Below are 15143 nucleotides of genomic sequence, written 5' to 3'. Positions count from 1 at the left end.
CCAATTGGTGTTTGCAAGTGCAGATGTATCAGCCTTATATACGATAATCAACCATGAAGATGCAATTAATTCAGTAAATTGGAGCTTGAGAGAGCTTAGCCAATTTAAATGGTCTCAGAGGAGATATATTATGGAGTGCCTGGAGTATTGCTTATCTCACAATTACTTCTGGTATAAAGGTGTATTCTACAAACAAATAAGGGGTGTAGCCATGGGGGCGAGATTTGCTCCCAGTGTGGCCAACCTGTTTATGGCCCACTGGGAGGAGGAGACAGTATATCATCAACCCCCACAACAGTTAGTCCTGTACAAGAGATACATCGATGATGTGTTTATTGTCTGGGATGGTGCAGAACAAGATCTATTGGCGTTCCTCCATCAGCTGAACACTAACAGGAAGAACATCATTTTTTCATGGGAGGTTAATCGGTCATGTATTAATTTTTTGGATCTATGTGTCTACACTCATGAGGGGAATATCTGCACAAGGACTTTCTTTAAGAAAGTCGATCGCAATGGGTATATCCCATTGGATAGCTGCCATTACCCCCCATGGCTGTTGAACATCCCAAAGGGACAGCTGATTAGACTGAGGAGGAACTGCACAGATAAAGAAGAATTCTTTAAGCAGGCCACAATTATGGAAAAGAGATTTGTAGATAAAGGATATTGTCAAGAGAACATCAAGAGTAAAATCAGAGAAGTAGGAGATATGGATAGAAGTTGCCTTCTGGTAGACAAGAGTAACAAAAACAGGATGGAATTTGACAACCAATTGGCTATCATTCTAGACTTCACAGTTAATTATAAGGAAATTGAAAAAGTTTTTATTAATCATTGGCCGATTTTGCTTACGGACCCTTTGCTGTGCAAAGTATTACCCATCACTCCTAAATTTATATATAGGAAAGCCCCTACACTGAGATCTACTTTAGTACACAATGTTATAGATCCTCCAAACAAAAATAGAACAACATTTTTGGATCAAAAGGGTTTTTTTCCTTGTAAAATGTGCTATGCTTGCAGAGCCATTAAAGGCCCTAACTCCAGACGCCATTCATTTATCTCTACAAGTAACCAAAGAGAATTTCAAATTAAGGATTTTATATCCTGTAAGACGGAGGGGGTGGTATATGCATTGCAATGCGGTTGCAGTCTCCAATATGTTGGCCGGACTAAAAGGCCATTGTGGGTCAGATTGAGAGAACATGTTCAGAATATTTGCAAGGGTTTTCCTAAGCACAGTGTCTCCAGACATTTTTCACAATATCACAATAAAGATCCCTCAAGTCTAGTATTTTGGGGAATTGAGAAGTATCATAGGCACTGGAGAGTAAGTCATAAGATCAGAGCATTAAGTCAGGCAGAGTCAAAATGGATTTTTATTTTAGATACACATACGCCCAAAGGGCTAACTATTGATTTTGACTTAAATTGCTTCATTAGCGATCATTAATTTCCTGTGCTGCATTTTGAGTATTACATAGGTTCCTGGCTATTTTTATATTTATTTTTATGTATCTTGGTATTTCATGTATTCATGTGATGGGTGATCAGCGTATGTCTAGAGGTGGTATCCCTATTTTTTATCTCTTCTCACCATTTATTTTGTTTTTAATAGGTTAGCGGCGTTTTTGCGATCTGTTTTTTTATATATATTTTTATATATATATTTTTTATTATATATATTTTTTTTATATATGTTTTTGTATTTATATATTTCATTATACACCTCCTTAATAAAGTTCATCCTAAGAGGCTATGTTTTTATATATATATATAGATTTTATTATTTTCTATTCCTTTCATTTATGCGTTTCATACATTTCTGCATAAGATGTGGATTTAGTACATCATAAGCACTTACCATTATACCTACTATCGGTTTTGGCATGATTCTAGTGCTGGAGCTGGAGCCTGGGGTATATATATATACCTACTCAGGCTATTTTTAAGTATGGGATCAACGGGCTACAATAATATGGCCGCCGTGACCCCACCCAGTGGGTCACGATTGGAGGAAAGGCTGGCCTATTTAAGGGAGTGCAATAGACCAATCACGTTAGTCCTGAGGAAGTCACGAGGTCACGTGACGCAACGCGTCGACGGCAACACGTGGTGACGCACTTCCGGCGCGGCGCCATCTTGGTACACCCTTCAGCCACACGCTTACACCCATAGCATGGGAAACAGCTCTTATTCCATCTGGCAAATGTGAGTGTATACAAGTATCTTATTTTATTTAAATTAAAACGATTTTACACTATGGAGGATGTCTTCTGTTTCCTTTGTCCTATTGGGGCTTGAGCTGGGATCCACCCTGCTCAGTTGACCTCTGAGGATATCATAGGAGAGGTGGAAGCAGCATACTGGGGATACATCAGTGAAACCATCCACTCAAGAGGAAGCTCATCCTGATTCAGTGGGGATTTATAAAGCTCTGTGGCCCTGCAGGGTCGCAGGGAGGAGGTGAGAGGCCATTTCAGCCGGTTTTGGATTGCACTTGGTGGTGTGTGGGTCCACACACAGTCCATGGATTCTGTATGAGTGGAGGAAATTGACACAGGATCACTGGACTTTTACGTATTTATGTGCACTGTGTGCAGGGGTTGCACATTTGTTTTCATCTCAATTTTGTCAGTTTCATCACGCACAAAATTTTTCCTTTTCTATACATATATAGGATCCCATTATGATGTTAGATTGTCTATGAGCCTGATGTGACAGTTTTGTGTTTAGCGCTACATCATTTTTAGTTTTTCTGCATTTCATTGGATCTTTGGGTATTGGATCAGATGTTAGCAGCTTCACACGTTTATTTATTGTTTTTCTTTGCATAAGAGCGCAAATAGATTCTGTATATTATTCCCTGGATCAACTTTACCTATAAATATTAGTATTCAGTTATATTCTGTGTATCTAAGAAAGAATCCAGGTCTATTTTGAAGCACTCCACTGAGCTCTTGAGGGAGTCTATTCCACATTTTCACAGCTCTCACTGTGAAGAAACTTTTCCGTGTTTGGAGATTAAATTTCTTTTCCTCCAGACGTAAAGAGTGCCCCCTTGTCCTCTGTGATGACCTCAGGGTGAATGGCTCTACACTGAGCTCACTATATGAACCACTCATGTATTTATACATGTTGATCATATCCCCCTTTAATCTCCTCTTAACAAGAGAGAATAAATTCAGTTCCTCTAATCTTTCCTCATAGCTGAGCTCCTCCATGCCTCGTATCACTTTGGTTGTCCTTCTCTGTACTTTCTCAAGTCCTCCAATGTTCTTTTTGTGAATTGGTGACCAAAACTGAACTGAATATTCCAGATAAGGTTTTACTAATTATTTGTACAGGGGTAATATGATATCTCTCTCTGGAGTCTATACCTCTTTTAATACAAGAGAGAACTTTGCTCGCTTTAGAAACTGCAGCTTGGCATTGCATGCCATTATTAAGCTTGTGATCTACCAGATCCACCATTGATTCCCCCAATTGTACCTCCCCAGTATGTATGATTCATGCATTTTCTTAGCCCCCAAGTGCATAACCTTACATTTATCAACATTAAACCTCATTTCCACATAGTTGCCCAATTAAAAAGAGCATTGAGGTCGGCTTGTAAATTGAAGACATCCTGTAAGGACATTATTCCACTGCACAGCTTGGTGTCATCTGCAAAGACTGAAATGGGATTTTTAATCCCAGACCCTAGATCATTTATAAATATATTAAAAAGTAAGTGTCCCTACTCAGAACCTTGGGGTACACACTAACAACCCTAGACCATTCAGGGTATGAACCATTAACCACTACTCTTTGAATACGATCTTTTAGCCAGTTTTCTATCTATTTACGTACAGATTTTTCCAAGCTCGTAGACTTTATCTTACACATTAGCTTAGTGTGTGGGGAACGGTGTCAAACGCTTTTGCAAAATCCAAGTATACCATGTCCACCCCTCTGTCCAATGTTTTGCTCACCCACTCATAAAACAAATCAGATTTGTTTGATAACTTCTGTCTTTCATGAATCCATGCTGTCTGTTGCTTAAAATATTTTTTTCCAGCAAGAACTCATCTATGTGGTCTTTTATTAAACTCTCCAGTATCTTCCCAACTATAGATGTTAAACTAACAGGTCTATAATTACTTGGTAAAGATTTTGACCCCTTTTTAAATATTGGCACCACATTGGCCTTACGCCAATCCAGTAGTACTATGCCAATCATTAACCACTTGAGCCCCAGAGGATTTACCCCCCTTAATGACCAGGCCTTTTTTTGCTGTTTGGCGCTGCACTAATTCAAATAATAATTGCGCGGTCATGCAATGCTGTACCCAAACAAAATTTACGTCCTTTTTTTCACACAAATAGAGCTTTCTTTTGGTGGTATTTTATCACCTGTGTGCTTTTTATTTTTTGCGCTATAAACAAAAAAACCACGAAACTTTTGAAAAAAAAATTTTTTTTTCTACTTTCAGCTATAAAAAATATATCGTAAACTCAAAGCTAGTCATAAATTTAAGCCAAAATGTATTCTGTTACATGTTTTTGGTAAACAAAATCCCAATAAGTGTATATTGATTGCTTTGTGTGAAAGTTATAGCATCTACAAACTATGGTATAGATACTGTAATTTATGCCTTTTTTTGCTATACAGCGCTGCACTAATTCAAATGATAATTGCGTGGTCATGCAATGCTGTACCCAAACGAAGTTTACGTCCTTTTTTTCACACAAATAGAGCTTTCCTTTGGTGGTATTTGATCACCTGTGCGCTTTTTATTTTTTGCGCTATAAACAAAAAAACCACAAAAATTTTGAAAAAAAAACAATATTTTCTACTTTCAGCTATAAAAAATATATCGTAAACTCAAAGTTAGTCATAAATTTAAGCCAAAATGTATTCTGATACATGTTTTTGGTAAAAAAATCCCAATAAGTGTATATTGATTGCTTTGTGTGAAAGTTATAGCGTCTACAAACTATGGTATAGATACTGTAATTTATGCATTTTTTTGCTATACAGCGCTGTACTAATTCAAATGATAATTGCGAGGTCATGCAATGCTGCACCCAAACGAAATTTACGTCCTTTTTTTCACACAAATAGAGCTTTCTTTTGGCGGTATTTGATCACCTGTGCACTTTTTATTTTTTGCGCTATAATCAAAAAAATACGAAAATTTTGAAAAAAAACAATATTTTCTACTTTCAGCTATAAAAAATATATCATAAACTCAAAGTTAGCTATAAATTTAAGCCAAAATGTATTCTGCTACATGTTTTTGGTAAAAAAAATCCCATTCATTAGCGGGCAAACTGGCACTATCTAGGAGGGGCGCTAACACTATCGGAAGTCACCAGTGACACTAATACAGTGATCAGTAAAAATCTGTTCACTGTAATCAATGACACTGGTGATAGGGCAGTGAAGGGGTTAACTGGGGGGGAGGGGGGCGATCAAGGGGTTAAATGGGATTTCTGGTGCACTAGCGGGCAAACTGGCGCTATCTGGGAGGGGCGCTAACACTATCGGAAGTCGCCAGCGACACTGATACAGTGATCAGTAAAAATATGTTCACTGATCAATGACACTGGTGACAGGGCAGTGAAGGGGTCAACTCGGAGGGGGGGGGGATCAAGGGGTTAGACGGGATTATTGGTGTATTAGCGGGCAATCTGGCGCTATCTGGGAGGGGCGCTAACATTATCGGAAGTCGCCAGCGACACTGATACAGTGATTGGTCAAAATTGGTTCACTGATCAGTGACACTGGTGACAGGGCAGTGAAGGGGTTAACTGGGGGGGGCGATCAAGGGGTTAAACAGGATTACTGGTGTACTGGCGGGCAATCTGGCGCTATCTGGGAGGGGCGCTAACACTATCGGAAGTCGCCAGCGACACTGATACAGTGATCAGTAAAAATCGCTTGACTGATCAATGACACTGGTGACAGGGCAGTGAAGGGGTTAACTGGGGGGGGGAGATTAAGGGGTTAAATGGGATTACTGGTGTACTAGCAGGCAATCTGGCGCTATCTGGGAGGGGTGCTAACACTATCGGAAGTCGCCAGCGACACTGATACAGTGATCAGTAAAAATTGGTTCACTGATCAGTGACACTGGTGACAGGGCAGTGAAGGGGTTAACTGGGGGGGGGGCGATCAAGGGGTTTAACGGGATTACTGGTGTACTGGCGGGCAAACTGGTGCTATCTGGGAGGGGCGCTAACACTATCGGAAGTCGCCAGCGACACTGATACAGTGATCAGTAAAAATTGGTTCACTGATCAGTGACACTGGTGACAGGGCAGTGAAGGGGTTAACTGGGGGGGGGGCGATCAAGGGGTTAAACGGGATTACTGGTGTACTGGCGGGCAATCTGGCGCTATCTGGGAGGGGCGCTAACACTATCAAAAGTCACCAGTGACACTGATACAGTGATCAGTAAAAATTGGTTCACTGATCAGTGACACTGGTGACAGGGCAGTGAAGGGGTTAACTGGGGGGGGGGGATCAAGGGGTTAAACGGGATTACTGGTGTACTGGTGGGCAAACTGGCACTATCTGGGAGGGGCGCCAACACTATCGGAAGTCACCAGCGACACTGATACAGTGATCAGTAAAAATTGGTTCACTGATCAGTGACACTGGTGACAGGGCAGTGAAGGGGTTAACTGGGGGGGTGATCAAGGGGTTAGACGGGACTACTGGTGTATTAGCGGGCAAACTGGCGCTATCTGGGAGGGGCGCTAACACTATCAAAAGTCACCAGCGACACTGATACAGTGATCAGTAAAAATTGGTTCACTGATCAGTGACACTGGTGACAGAGCAGTGAAGGGGTTAACTGGGGGGGGGCGATCAAGGGGTTAAAGGGGATTACTGGTGTACTGGCGGGCAAACTGGTGCTATCTGGGAGGGGCGCTAACACTATCAGAAGTCGCTAGCGACACTGATACAGTGATCAGTAAAAATTGGTTCACTGATCAGTGACACTGGTGACAGGGCAGTGAAGGGGTTAACTGGGGGGGGGGCGATCAAGGGGTTAAACGGGATTACTGGTGTACTGGCGGGCAAACTGGTGCTATCTGGGAGGGGCGCTAACACTATCGGAAGTCGCCAGCGACACTGATACAGTGATCAGTAAAAATTGGTTCACTGATCAGTGACACTGGTGACAGGGCAGTGAAGGGGTTAACTGGGGGGGGGGGATCAAGGGGTTAAACGGGATTACTGGTGTACTGGTGGGCAAACTGGCACTATCTGGGAGGGGCGCCAACACTATCGGAAGTCACCAGCGACACTGATACAGTGATCAGTAAAAATTGGTTCACTGATCAGTGACACTGGTGACAGGGCAGTGAAGGGGTTAACTGGGGGGGTGATCAAGGGGTTAGACGGGACTACTGGTGTATTAGCGGGCAAACTGGCGCTATCTGGGAGGGGCGCTAACACTATCAAAAGTCACCAGCGACACTGATACAGTGATCAGTAAAAATCGGTTCACTGATCAGTGACACTGGTGACAGGGCAGTGAAGGGGTTAACTGGGGGGGGCGATCAAGGGGTTAAACGGGATTACTGGTGTACTGGCGGGCAAACTGGTGCTATCTGGGAGGGGCGCTAACACTATCGGAAGTCGCCAGCGACACTGATACAGTGATCAGTAAAAATTGGTTCACTGATCAGTGACACTGGTGACAGGGCAGTGAAGGGGTTAACTGGGGGGGGGCGATCAAGGGGTTAAACGGGATTACTGGTGTACTGGCGGGCAATCTGGCGCTATCTGGGAGGGGCGCTAACACTATCAAAAGTCACCAGCGACACTGATACAGTGATCAGTAAAAATTGGTTCACTGATCAGTGACACTGGTGACAGGGCAGTGAAGGGGTTAACTGGGGGGGGATCAAGGGGTTAAACGGGATTACTGGTGTACTGGTGGGCAAACTGGCACTATCTGGGAGGGGCGCCAACACTATCGGAAGTCACCAGCGACACTGATACAGTGATCAGTAAAAATTGGTTCACTGATCAGTGACACTGGTGACAGGGCAGTGAAGGGGTTAACTGGGGGGGTGATCAAGGGGTTAGACGGGACTACTGGTGTATTAGCAGGCAAACTGGCACTATCTGGGAGGGGAGCTAACTCTATCGGAAGTCGCTTGCGACACTGATCGGTAAAAATCGCTTCACTGATCAGTGACACTGGTGACAGGGCAGTGAAGGGGTTAACTGGGGGGGGGCGATCAGGGGGTTAAATGTGTCCGAGAGTGTTCTAACTGTAGTGTAGTGCTTGTGTACTCACTTTTTGGATGTCTTCTTCTCTGTCTGGAACGGAATGTGTCCAGGCAGAGCAGAATGACATCATATCCTGCCCTGTGTAAATATCAACACAGGACAGGATAGGACAGGGACCGATCATGTGATTTCAGCCAGAAATCACTGGCTGAAATCTAATGATTGATCCCTCCTGGATCGAATCGTATCACCCACGGGTCGGCAGGAGCGCGCGCATGCGCCCCCTACCCGCGAATGTGACGGGAGCGCGGAGCACGTTTTAAAACATGCTTTTGCGCTCCACTGCTGCCCTGCACACGTATATACACAGTGGCAGGACGGCGAGCGGTTAAAGAGTCTCTAAAAATTAGAAACAATGGCTTTGAAATGACAGAGCTCAATTCTTTAAGGACCCGTTGGTGTATGCCATCCGGTCCAGGTGCTTTATTTACCTTTATTCTGTCTAAATATTTCTGGATCATATCAATTGTGATCCAATGTAGATCATCTGGAGCTGTGTCAATACCATGCCCATTATGGACAAGAGCTCCCCCCGTGCTCCTTTGTATACACAGAGATGAAGACAAATGAAATAAATTTGCCTTCTCTTTGTCCCCAATCACCCACTCTAGATTATTTTGTAAAGGGCCTACATGCTCGGACTGGACCTATTTACTATTACTATAGTTGAAGAATTTTTTGGGGTTGGTCCTGCTATCTTTTGCAATCTGTTGTTTGTTTTCAATTTTTGTGGCCTTTATTTGCTTTTTGCATATTTTGTTATATTCTTTATAATGTTTAAATGACCGTAGTGTTCCTTCATTCTTATATTTAGTAAAAGCTCTTTTATTATTATCTATAGCTTTTGTAACTTTGGCCGTAAGCCACATAGGTTTGATTTTTAGCCTTTTAAACTTTTTGTCCATGGGAATATATTTTGCAGTGTGTTCACATATAGTCTTTTTGAAGAACTCCCATTTCTGTATTGTGTTCATTGATGCCAATATTCCCTCCCAGTCTAAGTCTTGGAGACCAGCTCTCAGCCTTGAAAAATTAGCTCTCCTGAAATTGAGCTGTTTTTTTTTCCCCATATATGCTTGCTGTTTACAGCTAACAAATTAAATCATATTATGGTCACTGCTACCCATATGTTCTTTTATATGAACATTCGTAATAAGCTCTGCTGGTTTGAGATTAGGGTCCAGAAGAGCATCATTCCTAGTAGGTGCTTCTATGAACTATACCATAAAATTGTCCTGTAGTAGGTTTAAAAATATTTGCCCTTTAACTGTTCTTGCAGTACCATTACTCCAGTCAATTTCCAGGTATTTAAATCCCCCATTATTATCACTGTCCCAGCCCTTTCGACCTGTGCAAGGAGCTGAGTTTCTACCTCCTCATTAACACTGGGAGGCCTATAACAAACTCCAATGATTACCTTTGTAGTACGCACCCCCATGTGCATATCCACCCATAATACTTCAGCCTCATCACACTCTCCATCAATTAGGTCCTTTTTCACACTCGCTCTGAGATCACTTCTCTCATAGAGACAGACACCACCACCTTTCCTATTTACCCTGTCTCTCCAAAAGATAACATAGCTAACAATATTAATGGCCCAGTCATGTGAAGAATGAAGCCAAAATTCAGCAACATCAATTAAATCATAGTTCCCATCATGCACCAAAGCTTCCAACTCACCTATTTTGCTTGGCAGACTTCTGGCACTGGTGAACAAACACTTTAATGCATTGACATCTTGTTCACACGTATTTTGCATATTTTTTATTTTCATACAAATGTTACCAATTCCACTGGTTGTTTGTAACACGTCTGACACATCTGACATGCTCAGAATCCTGTAGGACTCTTCACTCGTGTACTTTTCGGCCACTAAATTTATAGGTACCTGGTGCGACTCACAGGAAAAAGAGCACCTGGCTGTCAGGGACTGCTTGGACTGCTACAAAAAAATTTACCGGCAAGTGCTAACAGAGATCAGCCCTGATTCTGCGAACACTGCAGTTTTGTGTACAATGTATCAAGTGACAGTGACCTACTGACACTGCACTTGCTGGGGGAGAAGGGGGGGTAAGCGTAGGGGATAAACACAGGTGCTGACAGGTGCCAGGGCTGATTCCACTAACACTGCATTTTTGGGGACACTATATTAATGTGAACTCTGGTATAGTTCTGATCTGATCAAAGATATTGATCCATTGAGACACTATACTAGCAATGGAGGTTTATTGTATATGTGATCATGTTCCTGGCAATCAAGGGGTTAAATGTGCTTACTGGTGTAATGACAGGCAATATGACGCTATCTGGGAGGGGTGCTAACTGATGATAACTGACGCTAGTGCTATCTGAAGTCACCAGCAACACTAAAACCGCGATCAGCAAAAAAGCTGTACATTGTACTACTGACATTGGTGACAGGGCATTGAAAGGGTTTAACGGGGCGGGGGGGAATCAAGGGGTTAAATGCGTACTAGACTGTTCTAACTGTGTAAGTGTAGAGCTTTTACTCACATTTGTGTTGATTATTCTCTCTCTGGGAAGGAATGTGCCCATAGAGAGATTTCATCACTTCCTGTACCTGTATAACTGTCAACACAGGACAGGATAGGGCAGGTATTGATCATCTGACATGGGCTGGTGTAAGGGAATTCCCATGAGATGGCTGGTGAATAGACATGCGCATGTGCACAGAAAGGCACGATCACGCACACGCACGGTGAAGATTGGCGCCAGACGGACTATTTAAAAGGTGCCTCTGCCTGTGCTGAGTGCTGACTGGTCTTCAGCTGTTCCCCGTTTCCTGCTCGTTCCTGTGTGATTTCCTTGTTGCTGACCCAGCTTGTTCCTGACCGGACTCTGATTAATCTCCTGCTTGATACTTGTTCCTGACTTCGGCTCTGCTCCTGATGTTGACTTGCTTATGATTTGGTACCTCGCTGTCCGCCCGTTGATTACCCTGGCTATTCCTTTGACACTGCTCCTGTCTCCCCTCCCTGCTTCCTGCCTTGCTCTGGTGCACACCTGGCGATCTACCATACCAGCTCTGCATATTACTACTGTGCCTGAATCAGAGGTTCATCAGTCTTCCAAAGTCTCCAACTGCAAGAGCTGCAAACAACATCTGCTGGCGCTCTTGTCCCCCTGGTCCCTAGACACCTTCTGTTCCACTTCCAGTTGGGTCAGGGCTAGTGACGCAAGTGAGGCCGACCTCGTCATTTCAGTCTCCAATCAGGTACGTGACAGCTGGACATCAGTGGCCTAAATAGGATGATTTATCCCTCGGGGATCAAATCACGGCACCTGCGGGTCGGTGGGGGAGTGCGCACGTGCCCCCCCGCCCACGAAAATGCAGGAGTGCAAATCACATATATATACATGATCCTGCGCACAGGGGCCACCCTGTAGCAGTAAATTTACTATAGGGTGGTCCTTAAGCTGGTAAAGTCGGTATCCACCCCAGAGCAACATCAGGCTCAGCCTCTCAGCAATTTGCTGAGAGCCTGAGCCAGCCGCTCCCTCCCCCCTGCACAGCTCAGCACTCCAATGAGTGCTGGGAGGGCAGAGCAGACATAAGTAACTGACAGTCATCACTCTCTGCTCAGAGCCACTGTGAGAACTCAGCAATCAGCAGTGATGTGATCTCTGAGTTCTCACACTTATAGCCAGCGGGGTACAGATATAGCATCAGACCGATGCTGCATCCACCTAGGTAAGTATAAATGGAGGGGTAAGCCCTACTTCTCTTTTAAGCTTTTCAGTTTATGTTGTCTTTTGTATCCAAAATTCAGTTCACAAAGATTTTTTCATATGTTTTCAAAGACTTAACGTTTTGTACCTTTTTATCCCTATTCCTGATTTGTGACTAATTTTTGCTTGGAAATGCCTTTAAATACATTTTTTTTCTCAGTGAAAATGCTTCTTCCTTTCCTCCCCTTCCAGTGCTCTATGCTGGCAGAACTGAGCAACAATCACACCCCTTAGCATAAGGCTTGTTAACCGCTTCCCATCCGCCCTATAGCAGAAATACTGCTACAAGATGGCACAAAATCACGTATATATACACATGATTATGCATTTCTGGTTAGGGGGGTGCGCGAGACCTGCACGTGCCCCCTACCAATGCCGCCATTCGTGGCCATGGCTGTCAATCACCGGTTCCCGGCCGGTGATTATCCGCCAGCACCCAGTGATGATCTCCAATGGGGACAAGTGTTTTGTTTACTAACAGTTCTCCTCCCTGTCAGCTCGGGCACACTTCTTTGGATGGTTGTGCATAGCACAGCCATCCAATGCAGTGGGCTTACAGTGAAGCACACAGACACTACCCCTTAGTAAAACACTCCCAGAACACAGTTAACCCTTTGATCGCCCCATGTTAACCCCGTCCTACCCAGTGCCAATCATTAGTACAGTGTCAGTGCTTTTGTTTAGCACTGATTACTGTATTGGTGTCACTAGGGATGTTAGTGACACCAAGTCAGTTCTCCCCAGTGTAAGAATGCCCGCCGCAGTCCCGCGAAGTCACTGATCACTGCCATTACTAGTAAAAATGTAAAAACAAAATTCCAGTATCTATACCGCCATTTGTGAACGCTATAACTTTCACGTAAACCATTAAATTTAAGCATATTGGGATTTTTTTTTTAGCAAAGACATGTAGCACAATACATTTGACCTAACTTTAAAATTAGATTTTTTACATTTACTGGACATGTTTAATAGCAAAAAGTCAAAAATATTGTCTTTTTTCTCAAAATTGTCAGTCAGTTATAGCACAAGAAACAAAAAATGCACAGGTGATCAAATACCACTAAAAGAAAGCTCAATTTGTAGGAAAACAAATACATAAATTTAATTTGGGTGCATCTTTGCATGACCGCGCAATTGTCAGTTAAAGTGGGGGAGGGGGTGGGTAAATCCTCAGGAGGGCAAGTGGTAAATAGACTTGTATTGCAGGGAAGGGGGATCTGTTTGTCCAACTCTGTGGGGATTACTGAGAGCAGTAGACCTTTTTAGTGCCCATTGAACACCACAATCATATTTAGACACCTTGAACAATTTATAAATTGACAAACCCAAAACACAGATGTAAGACTATGAAAAAAAACGATTTAGTACATTATGTATTTTCCTGAGTATCTATCTATGTTACTACTATAGATGTAAAAAAAAAAACACTTTCTTTTGACATACAATAATTATGAAATTAAAAAAAAATGTATATTGAGAAATACAGAAAATACAAAAAAGTGACTTACTTGTGTGCTGTAGATGAAATAATGCTCTATGAGATTAAATACTTTATCATAAAAATTAAAGTTTACTATTCAATGGGGAAAAACATTCTACCAAATGCAATTTTATGCTATGTGAGTTGAATGTTTTGAAGATACAGTTATTATGTGATAAATTAACAAATACAGTAATATGACTCATGCAGCTTAGTGATTTGACACTAAAAAAACAAGACTACGGGGTATATTGTATAAGGGACAAAGTGTTTGTTACTCTCTAGGGTAAATTTTAAACTTTTTTCACATTAATAAATCAGTACTACTAATTAAATATTTGTTTGCCTCTTGACTTTTCAAGTTTGCCTTTCTTACAATGTGAAGAAATTTTGCCAGGGAAAACGTCTTTATATGCAGCTTCATAATAACCAATAGAGACAAAGTAACATATGCAGAAAAAACATACCAAGCTGCATGTTTGTCACAGAATAGAAGCACCAGTTAAGTATTACAGCGAGAAAGGTGACTACCCAGGAGCTACTGTGTAGTTTCTATCAAAGGCTTCTCAGGCAGGTATCTTGAATACTGATAAATTCCCCTTAAAACAGTAGTAAACCGCAACTTAAAAAAAATCACCTGTAGGGTATGTATATCATAATGTGCTACTTTAAGAGACATTAATTTTACCTACAGGTAAGCTTTATTATAAGCTTAAACAAAATTATAACATTAAATATTAAAAAAAGAGTTTACTGCCACTTTAAGTAATGTTCCACAATATAACAGCTAATATATGTTAAAGACTAACTACAGAAATATACAGTATACAGTTTTCTTAAAATAGAGTAGGTTCCAGGGTTTTTTTTTGTCTGTGACAAATTTGAGGAAATTTCCCCTGCATTTCAGTTCTTGTGAGACCAAAACAAGAAATAGAGAGAGACTGTAACCTAAAAAGGGAGTAGTAGACACCAATAAAACATCATTGAGAGTTCTAACTATTCCCCACCCTACAAAAAAGTTTTTTTTGTGTTCCTGTTGAGGAAATTTCTCATCACTTCCTGTTCTGTTGTTGCCACAAGTTGTTGGAAAATGAAGAAAACATTTTTTCTTTTCTTGTTTTATATTTCAAAACCTTGTGAGAAAAAATGAGAACTGCAAAATACTCACCATGCCTCTTTATAAATTCCTTTGGGTGTCTACTTTCCAAAAAGGGGTCATTTGGGGGGGGTGCTATCCTGGCATTTCAGGGACTCCGAAACTGTGAAATCTTGGGTGTGTAACTTCCTCTTTTCACTTCCTGCTGTATGTGGCTAGTCTCCCAAAAAGTCTAACACATGTGGTATCCCCATACTCAGCAGAAGTAGCAGAAAATGTATTTTGGGGTGTAGTTTCACATATACCAATGGCTTGTGTGAGCAATATATCATTTAAGTGACAACTTTGTGTTAAAACAAAAATGTTTTTGTCATTCATTTTCCAAAAACTTGTGGAAAAAAATAAATCTTCTATGGACTCAACATGCCTTTCAGCAGATAGCTTAGGATGTCTCCTTTCCGAAAAGGGGTAATTTGGGGGTGTTTGTACTATCCTGGTATTTTAGCACCTCA

General features: G+C 42.0%; 1 protein-coding gene across 2 annotated transcripts in view; it reads left to right on the top strand.

Moving 5' to 3' along the window:
- Nucleotides 1–15143, top strand: part of LOC149463276 (cholinesterase-like) — a 164774-nt gene that overhangs the window by 14156 nt on the left and 135475 nt on the right. The gene's annotated exons all lie outside the window — the stretch shown is intronic.

Source organism: Staurois parvus, unplaced genomic scaffold, assembly GCF_062004578.1.
Source record: "Staurois parvus isolate SC_StPar_1 unplaced genomic scaffold, SC_StPar_1.0 ptg000155l, whole genome shotgun sequence".
Taxonomy (NCBI): Eukaryota; Metazoa; Chordata; class Amphibia; order Anura; family Ranidae; genus Staurois; species Staurois parvus.
This window is presented reverse-complemented; position numbering and strand designations above follow the sequence as displayed.